The 10,606-nt window shown below is 43.3% G+C and overlaps 1 long non-coding RNA gene across 1 annotated transcript; it reads right to left on the reverse strand.

Annotated features, from left to right (window-relative positions):
- Nucleotides 1-2,663: 2,663 nt before the first annotated feature.
- Nucleotides 2,664-6,265, reverse strand: LOC117814560. Its single transcript, XR_004631592.1, has 2 exons — nucleotides 5,831-6,265; nucleotides 2,664-2,977 (listed from the first exon to the last, which is right to left on the reverse strand). It is a non-coding gene; the product is annotated as an uncharacterized LOC117814560 (long non-coding RNA).
- Between the last annotated feature and the right edge of the window lie 4,341 nt (nucleotides 6,266-10,606).

Consider the following 10,606-nt stretch of genomic DNA (forward strand, 5'->3'; position numbering starts at 1 on the left):
AAAAAAATTGCAACTTCCACCGCAATTTTTTCAAAAAGCTGTCGCAAAATCAGGCTCTTTGGGCTGCAACAATCACAAAAAACCCACCGAAATTCTGGAGGGACTGCTTTTTGCAAAGCTAGGCTAAGTTAGCTAACAAGTTGCTTACTGTAGCTTTACAGTCAAAGTGAAGATCTGATACAGTGGAAACAATCTTTTCACTAAGCTCTCTAGGATTTCATAAAATGTCAAAGGATTGCTTTAGATTCTGAAGAACATCTGCAGCTATTTTTAAAGCAAGAACAAAGACACGGTATAATCAGCTTCTATGGTGATGAGCAGTAAAAGTGAAAATACTACTATAAATAGGCTTTGTGTCATAAACTCAATAGATATTCCATTGAGCCCGAGATTGTGTAACCCTTTACAGAAAATCTTTACATGGAACAGCTTGATACGAAGATAATGATGTATTTCAGTGTTGCAGAAAGAGCCATATAGCAAATGAGCGAGCAAGCTGCAATGAAGAACGAGATAACCTGCCTATTAAAGATAAAGGCTGGGTGTCCAGGTCATCAGCTCCAGAGCAGCTCCTATTGGACGACACTTGAGCTTAAGCAGGGTACGACCGTCCTTTGAGGGTTTTTGTAATTAATCAAAGTCCCCCTTTTAAACTCGACTATTTCACGTTCAATTTTATCTGCTCGTCTCCCACGTGCAAAGCCCTTGTGTGATGTGAGCCCATATCTTAATTACTCTCAGATCACTGATACCCCCCCACACACACGCACTCCTGGTATCTCTTAAGGAGACAGAAAATCATTTTACAGCTGAGCAGATAAGTCCCCGTGCTCCCTTTAACAGCCCCCCTAGCCAAAGCACATCTGACAGTGTTGTAATGACAGACAGGCAGCGAAGGGCCTTGTTCCGATAATTCCTCAGCTACATACTCGTAATGAGCCCCCCCACGCCCGTGATGGATTTCAAATTGAGCCACTGCAAAAATATTATAATTTCAAAGTAGACATACGTCGTTAATATGTTATTAATGGCAGTGGCTGCTGGAACTGGCCTGCTGCTGTACAACTTTTTCAAGTTGAGTGAAGGATCATTATGGGCTGTGTTTGGGCATTGGTATGTGCATTTGCGTTCATTTACTGAAGATGTGATCTGCTTTATAACTGACCTACAACTGAGGCCGCTAATCACTGAGTCTAATCTCATGTCTACTTAAAGCACTGTTTGATCATATTTGGATGCCTGCAACAAAACAGCCCAGTGGTTCCCTCGTTGCTGAGTGCAGATCACTCACCCGAAGCATTCGCGATGTCACGTACCCACTTCTCTCTACCTCTTTTTTTGCTTTGATTTGACGGCTGTAATGAACTCAGCCCTTTTTTAAAATGATCAGAGGAGTGCTGTTAAAAGTTAATCCATCAAAGTTTTAATGTATGTTGATGGCTAATTAAAGATTTGTGCACCCACAGCAGCCGCTGCAGTAGCTGTGAGAGTGATTGCAAAGGTATAGTGTTTAAACTCATGAATATCTAAATGGGAAAAAAAAAGAGTTTGGATAGGGATTATTATCGAAATCCCACAAAAACACTGTCAGAATTGGACTCACAGCACACAGTGAAGTGCCTGGAGCTGCTGCTTGTCAGACTTTATGATGGTGAGTGAAACATACAAGCTGTAGAATGACACAATCCGACATTTCTTTTGGTGCTATAAATAATTTTTAATGCTTCTTTCTATAAATAAACCTGCCATATTAAAGTGCATTACTTTGATAGGCTAAGTCAGAGGTTTCTTTATCTCTAAGGAAGGGAAAAAAAAAAACGCCAGAGGGTGATGCTGGGGCTTTGAGCATAGCTCAGGGCCCACGCTGACGACACAAGCCTGTGGTTAAATTAAACAAGAGGCTGAAATAAACGCAAGGTGAATGACCCAGACTGAACTGCTGATATTCAATAGATTTCGACTTTCTGATCTGCCTCAGCAGGCACTGCAGCACAAAAGCACTTCCACTTCCCAGTGCCTTAGTCGTCTAAATGAGAGTAGTAAAACCACATTTTATTACAATTTAAGGTTCTCATTACGGCTGAGCTTACCAAGACGAGTATAAACATCGTTAGAGCAAATATTGCTGCATAAAGCAACGCAAATATTCACCTGCAGTGGATTGGTTTTTCCCACTGGCGAATGAATCAGCGTGCAGTTGTCTAATCACCTCCTTTCACTCTTTCAGCTTGTTACCGGCTAATCATGCTCATTTAAATGGCTCACATGTGTAATTACCGCCGCCAAGCAGTCCCAGGCCTAACAGGTCAGCTAGCTTAGAGGGCCAAGCCCATTACAGGGATGTTAAGTTATGATCACAGCTGTAGGCCAGCTGTAGTAATACAACCCCAGGGAACAAATGCCAGCCCTTCTCGTTGGGAAAATAAAGTGTTTGTTTAACATAGAACGAGGTATGTGGAGAGTGTAGCTTCGATTAGCATAAATGACCATAACTCATTTATGGCTCATCAGTGGCTGCTGTTTGCCGATGAGACCATTTCAGTGCGACTCTGCAGGCCCTAATGATGAAAACACTGACTTTTGCTTTTCTTCAAACTACATAAAAAAGCCTAATAGTGATGCTGAAAGCTAATGATGGTCATGATGAACAAAAGCTCATGCAGTTGATTGTTAGTGTGTTTTATTGTTTTTCTCAAGGCTGTAGGAGCATCAGAAAGACAGCAGGGAGGGACAGGGAGAGATAGTCACATCTTGGGAAGTGTCTGTACTTACCGCACAAAACAGGTTCTTATTTAGGATGCGGAGAGTGAAGTGACACTCGGAGGATTAGCCGCAGCATTTTCCATAAAGCGAAAGCGCTCTCAGGACACCTTCGAGTCTTTCTCACTTTCCCTTTAACTCTCCGTTTCTTCTTCTTACTTTTATTTCACTCCATCGCCCTGCACACTCCCAGGAGGTGAGAGAAATACACCCAGAACTGTTGGAAAGAGAGGAAGAAGAGGAAGTGAGAACAGGGTGAACATTAATTCACTAGGTGTTTCGCTAAGATGTGTGTGTGTGTGTGTGTATGTGTGTATGTGTGTGTGGGTGTGTGGGTGTGTGTGCTTGCTGCATAGGTTTGGGAATACACAGACAGACATCTGGGGATGTCATGGCTCCTGCAGGCTATAAACCAATGTTAAAAAAGCAGTGCAGATCCGCAGCTGGATTGAACCAGTGTTATGGCTGCTTTATGGACTGTAGCATCCAATCAGAGCTCTAATTAACAAGAGCAGTGTGGGAATGGTAAGAGCATCGCACCTCACAGCCCTGCAAAGATTATTTTGTTGTTTACCGAAGCCCAAAGCCTCTGCACTGTGCGACTGCAGCAGCGCCATGTTGACACGGCTTTTTTATTATGAGCAAATACAGTTTTTTTTCCTGCGCCTTCTCAGCTTAAAAGAGGCTCGGCGAGGCGGACCCAGGAGGCTGTAGATTCTATTTCATTTCCATTTGAAAAACAGTGCAGTGGAAATGACAAATGTGTGAGGCCCGTTGAGGAGCCTTCAGGGCAGTAATGTAAATAACAGAAATTAATCATCTTCTCCAAAGAGGGAGAAACACGCCTCACAGTCACAACAAAGGTCACAAATCCGGCCTACGCCTTCACATCTTCCAAACAAGAGATGACAGACTTCTGACACGCCACTAATGTTTGACTGTGTGGTCTGTGTGTTTTACCGTGCCTGTGTGTGTTTCCCGAGTGTGTGCAAGCATCTCACAGTGAGTGCTTTTTGCTGCATTTCTTGAACCTGTATCTGAATTTCTTTGTTTGTGAGCGCAGGATTGTGCATGTGCATCTGCATCCTTATGCACACGCTCCTCTATTGTCTGTGTGAGTGAGCGTTTGGTCATAGATTCACAGGATACCTTTTTCTCTGAGGCTGAACCATCTACTTTTAGCTGACAGCAGATAGTTGAGCAGAACCAATTTAATCTTGTTTTGCAGCCCAGGATGACATACGGAAGAATAAAGCAGTGAAGCTTGTCCTAACTCTCCTGGTGGAGGCAGCCACTACGGGCAGTCGTACACTGAGGAATAGATGGTAATTGCAATGTGTTGATTTGAACTTTATAGGCATCATGGGAAGCTAAGGCAACACAATGTGGTATTAAAATACACCAGGCAGAGACATACTGCAACCCTCTTAGAGCTAAGTCTAACAGCTTCCGGGGAAACTAATTTGCAGCTCGGGAAAATACTACCTGACAGATCGATTCACCAGTTGTACCCACAATTAATGGACGATTCAGTCTCGCAGAGAAAAAAGAATCCTCTGGGTAGCTTTGGCGCAGGAGAAAAAGTAGCACAAATGTTGCTCTCCTACATCTCATAAATGTCACAATTAAAACCAACCACAAGCTCTATGTACATTACAATGCCTCTCGGGGGACAGCTTGACATTTGGACAATCATGTTGAGTTTCTCATCACGAAAGAAGTTGGATTTTATGTACCCTGAAGAGCTTACGCATTGCAGTATTATTGGACTCATTTGGAGAGAAAAGAGGTAATTGCACTAGAAATAAAGCACGGCAGAATATTGCACATATATTCATAGCAGCACGAGCCACTGAAATAGGCTTTTCAATGACGATGATCTATACATAGAGCTGGTCTGAGCTGAAGTGTTGCTGGTGGAGAGCACACACCAGCTGTCAGTGTGGGGAAAGAGAAGAAAATAGCTTTCATCACTGAGGGGAGAGGACTGTCGGCCACAGGGAGCCAGAGACTGAATCAGTCATACATTTTCGAATAAATTCACATGGGTAAACTAGAATTTGACTACAGGAATTCAGAGTGGTGCGTAATGTAACCGAACTGCTCATCCTCCCCAGAGAATCTGCAGATGAACAGAGTAAAGCTACAAACAACAAATCCTTTCAGCTCCCAGAATTCTGCAGAGTCCAAACCAGATTAACTTAGCTTTGCACCAAGAAGTCGATTAAAATTTAAAGGAAAGGCCTCCCGATTGTTTTACATAACGCCAGGGTGGATGTAAGTGAACTAGTGCTGACTCCATCTACACTTTCTCCATGTTGAACGGCTGAACTGGGTAGCTCAATCATTGCCCTGTTGCTTGTGTTTTTGTTGATGGACAAAATTATGGGATTTGACTAAGAGGATTAAAATGACAGCAGTTAATGAGACACAGCTGGGACTGGATCACAACAGACAAAATTGTATTCCCCCCCTCGCCTCATTCAAGTAACAAATCCATAAACATATTAAACAGACAACACATGCACACATGGGCAAACACATCAGCACACAAGCACATATGTTCCTATTCTCCCTCTCTACCTTTTTTTTCCTCCAACACACACCTGGGCCAAGAGACAAGCTGCCACTCATAGCCTAATGTTATTACACAAGGTTTATTATCCCATTCAAATAAACCAGATTAATTCATGTCTGTTCTGCTGGATTTGAAGTATTTAGTCTTACAAGACACACTGGCAATAAAAGCAGTAAGCTCTCCATTACCCCACCTCCATGTTATTTATAAAGAAGGCCGTCAATACCTCCAAATGTCAACAAGGCTTCTAATTGTCCTAATGAAATTCAAGGTTGTTCCTCATCACATAACCAGCTTTATCCTCGTTATTATGGCTTATAAAGTTACTCTGAATGACTGAACAGGCGCAGCTGGAGTAAGGCAAATATGATAACACCTCATCCCTCTTTACTGCCGTGGAATAAGGCTAATACTTAAATAAGTGTTGATAGATATTCTTGTCAATTCAGTAAATACATGAGCCAAGAAACCGGCAGTAGAACGCTAACATACCTTGAAAGGTGTGTGTGTGCTTTGTACTGAGGTCCTGACGCTGACTTACGAGCTTTCGGGTTAGTGCGCGGTTCTTGATTAGGAGTTCATTGCGCACAGCTGCTGAAGAGGCTGGTACCATACACTGAGTTGAGAGACGACGTCACGCAGCGGATTGTTAGCTGAACCAGCAAACAGGTGTGCCGAATGTCTGAAGAGCAGGTAACAAGCGGCAGCTGACAGAGGTCTGAAACCAAACTTTTGCGCCTGAAAAGTAGCAAAAACTGCAGTCCCTCCAATGATCACTTGAGGCTTTCTCAGAGAAAATAGAGGGAGTGCACAAAGGATACATTTGCCTAGAGCAGGGGTTCCCAAAGTGTGGGTCAGGGCCCCCTGAAGGGTCGCAAAACACATAGTGGGTCGTGAGCACAGACTGTATCAAAATTTTTGGAGCCAGGGACCCTTACAGGTGAGAAAATTGTCCAAGGACCCCCTCATAATTGTAACACAGATTAAGCACATTAGTGATGTGTTAGTGCTGGTGAATCAGAAGAGCAGGCTCACATCCAGAGAGAGGCAGCTCACAGTTTTTTCCTTTTGCTGCTTAGCTCTCACAGTGCTCAGCCCCAGCTCTGCTCACAGTAGAACTTTGTTTGATTGGTCAGCATGGCGGCTATGCGGCCAATCACATGTGAGGATATAGGATATAGGTGATGGAGGGGAGGCTGTGTATCGTGGCTACATATGTTCCTTCTGAGAGGGTCTTCTCAAAGACGGGGCAAATACTCACTGAGAGGAGAAATCGGATCAGCCCATCCAAACTGAGGCAACTGATTTTTCTCAATGCCAACCTGAACTGAGGACATTGTTTGCTTGAGTTGGGTTCTGCTTCTGGTTCATTTTGCTTGAGTTGGTTCTGGTTCGGTTTTCTAGAGATTGGTTCTGGTTCTGTTTGCTTGACTTGGTTCTGGTTCTGTTTGCTTCAGTTTGGTTCTGGTTCTGTTTGCTTGAGTTCGGTTCGGTTCTGGTTAGGTTCTGGTTCGGTTCGGTTCTGGTTCGGTTCTTGTTAGGTTCTGCTTAGGTTCTGGTTCGGTTAGGTTCTGATTCTGTTTGCTTGAGTTTGATTCTGGTTCGGTTCTGGTTCGGTTCTGGTTCTGGTTCGGTTCTGGTTCGGTTAGGTTCTGATTCTGTTTGCTTGATTTTGATTCTGGTTCGGTTCTGGTTCGGTTTCGGTTCGGTTCTGGTTCGGTTCTGGTTAGGCTCTGGTTCGGTTAGGTTCTGATTCTGTTTGCTTGAGTTTGACTCTGGTTCGGTTCTGGTTCGGTTTTGGTTAGGTTCTGGTTTGGTTTGGTTCTGATTCTGGTTCGGTTTGGTTCTGATTCTGCTTGCTTGAGTTTGGTTCTGGTTTGGTTTTGGTTCGGTTTGCTTGAGTTTGGCTGTGGTTCTGTTTGCTTGAGTTTGGTTCTGGTTCTGTTTGCTTAAATTTAGTTCTGGTTCTAACCCTGACCCTAATCCTAACTCTAACCCTAACCCTAGTCATAACCCTAACCCTAATCATAACTTTAATCATAACCCTAACCCTAACCCTAATCATAACCCTAACCCTAACCCTAATCATAACCCTAACCCTAACCCTAATCCTAACCCTAAACCTAACCCTAATCATAACCCTAACCCTAACCCTAATCCTAACCCTAACCCTCACCCTAATCATAACCCTAACCCTAATCCTAATCCTAACCCTAATCCTAACCCTAACCATAATCCTAACCCTAACCCAAACCTTAACCCTAACCCTAGTCATAACCCTAACCCTAACCCTAATCCTAACCCTAACCCTAACCCTAACCCTAATCATAACCCTAACCTTAACCCTAATCATAACCCTAACCCTAACCATAATCCTAACCCTAATCATAACCCTAACCCTAACCCTAATCCTAACCCTAACCCTAACCCTAACCCTAATCATAACCCTAACCCTAACCCTAATCCTAAACCTAACCCTAACCCTAATCATAACCTAACCTAACCCTAACCCTAATCTTAACCCTAACCCTAATCCTAACCTTACCATAATGATAACCCTAACCATAACCCTAACCCTAGTCATAACCCTAACCCTAACCCTAATCCTAAGCCTAACCCTAACCCTAACCCTAATCATAACCCTAACCTTAACCCTAATCATAACCCCAACCCTAACCCTAATCATAACCCTAACCCTAACCATAATCCTAACCCTAATCATAACCCTAACCCTAACCCTAATCCTAACCCTAACCCTAACCCTAATCATAACCCTAACCCTAACCCTAATCCTAACCCTAACCCTAACCCTAACCCTAACCATAATCCTAACCCTAATCATAACCCTAACCCTAACCCTAATCCTAACCCTAACCCTAACCCTAATCATAACCCTAACCCTAACCCTAATCCTAACCCTAACCCTAATCATAACCCTAACCCTAATCCTAACCCTAACCCTAACCCTAATCATAACCCTAACCCTAACCCTAATCCTAACCCTAACCCTAACCCTAATCATAACCCTAACCCTAACCCTAACCCTAATCCTAACCGTAACCCTAACCCTAATCCTAACCCTAACCCTAATCCTAACCCTAACCATAATCCTAACCCTAACCCAAACCTTAACCCTAACCCTAACCCTAACCCTAATCTTAACCCTAACCCTAATCCTAAACCTAACCCTAACCCTAATCATAACCTAAACCTAACCCTAACCCTAATCTTAACCCTAACCCTTATCCTAAACCTTACCATAATGATAACCCTAACCATAACCCTAACCCTAATCATAACCCTAATCCTAATCCTAACCCTAATCCTAACCCATCCCTAATCCTAACCCATCCCTAATCCTAACCCTAATCATAAACCTAACCCTAATCATAACCCTAACCCTAATCCTAACCCTAATCCCAACCTTTACCCTAATCCTAACCATAACCCTATTCCTAATCCAACCCTAACCCTAACCCTAACCTTAATCTTAACCCTAACCCTAATCATAACCCTAACCCTAATCCTAATCCTAACCCATCCCTATTCCTAACCCTAATCATAAACCTAACCATAATCATAACCCTAACCCTAATCCTAACCCTAATCCCAACCCTTACCCTAATCCTAACCCTAACCCTAACCCTAACCCTAACCCTAATCATAACCCTAACCCTAATCATATTCCTAAACCTAATCATAACCCTAACCCTAACCCTAACCCCAACCATTATCTTAACCCTAACCCTAATCTTAACCCAAACCCGAACCCTAATCCTAACCCTAACCCTAACCCTAACCATAACCCTAACCCTAATCCTAACGCTAATCCTAACCCTAACCCTAATCATAACCCTAACACTAACCGTAATCCAAACCCTAACCCTAACCCTTATCCTAACCCTAACCCTTATCCTAACCCTAACCCTTATCCTAACCCTAACCCTAATCTTAACCCTAACCCTAATCCTAACCCTAACCCTAACCCTAACCCTCTGCTTCTGGTTCTATTTGCTTGAGTTGGTTCTGGTTCGGTTTTCTAGAGATTGGTTCTGGTTCTGTTTGCTTGACTTGGTTCTTGTTCTGTTTGCTTCAGTTTGGTTCTGGTTCTGTTTGCTTGAGTTCGGTTCTGGTTAGGTTCTGGTTCTGTTCTGGTCGGTTCTGGTCGGTTCTGGTTAGGTTCTGGTTAGGTTCTGGTTCGGTTCTGGTTCGGTTCTGGTTAGGTTCTGGTTCGGTTTTGTTCTGATTCTGTTTGCTTGAGTTTGGTTCTGGTTCGGTTCTGGTTCGGTTCTGGTTCGGTTTTGGTTAGGTTCTGGTTCGGTTTGGTTCTGATTCTGCTTGCTTGAGTTTGGTTCTGGTTTGGTTCTGGTTCGGTTTGCTTGAGTTTGGCTCTGGTTCTGTTTGCTTCAGTTTGGTTCTGGTTCTGTTTGCTTAAGTTTAGTTCTGGTTCTAACCCTGACCCTAATCCTAACCCTAATCCTAACCCTAGTCATAACCCTTACCCTAATCATAACCCTAATCATAACCCTTACCGTAATCCTAACCCATCCCTAATCCTAACCCTAATCCTAATCATAACCTAACCCTAACCCTAATCATAACCCTAACCCTAATCACAACCCTAACCTTAACCCGAGGGTTACTTTTCAAGTAATCGATCTTAAACGCTTTCAGAAAATGAACAGTAGAAAGACTCACATATCCCTTCAAGCCACTAAATGGTATCGTAACAATGGTGTATATGCCGTTTTGTAATGACACAGCACAATTTTCTAATTTATTAGAAATGTATTCAAAGTATTTCACAGACCCCCACGCTATGGTTCACGGACCCCCAGGGGTCCCAGGACCCCACTTTGAGAACAACTGGTATAAAATATGGACGTAGTATCCGTGACGTCACCCATCTGTTCCCAAGCGCTGTTTTGAAGCCAATCGACGGTGGCAGCCATATTGGAAACGCAGAACTCAACCAGGCATAGTGTGACGTAAAGAGGAGGAGTTTGTGTCTCCTAGCCAACAGCTATGTGTTCCTGTCCGGGAGTCAAGTCAGTCATGTCCTTACTTGTAATCTTAATGTCTTCTGAACCGTCGCTTTAGAAAAAAACGAACCCCCGTACAGTGTGTGCCGATAGAGAAATTAGCTAGAGCCAAGCCGTTTTTTGAACCAGGCTGTAAACATGTTTATTAATGCTGCAAAGATCGTCTTTTTTGAATTGATGTCTTTGTGGTTTCCAGTCTTTCTGCAGCCAGCCTCAAGCGGATTCT

Source organism: Notolabrus celidotus, chromosome 6 (genome assembly GCF_009762535.1).
Source record: "Notolabrus celidotus isolate fNotCel1 chromosome 6, fNotCel1.pri, whole genome shotgun sequence".
NCBI lineage: Eukaryota > Metazoa > Chordata > Actinopteri > Labriformes > Labridae > Notolabrus > Notolabrus celidotus.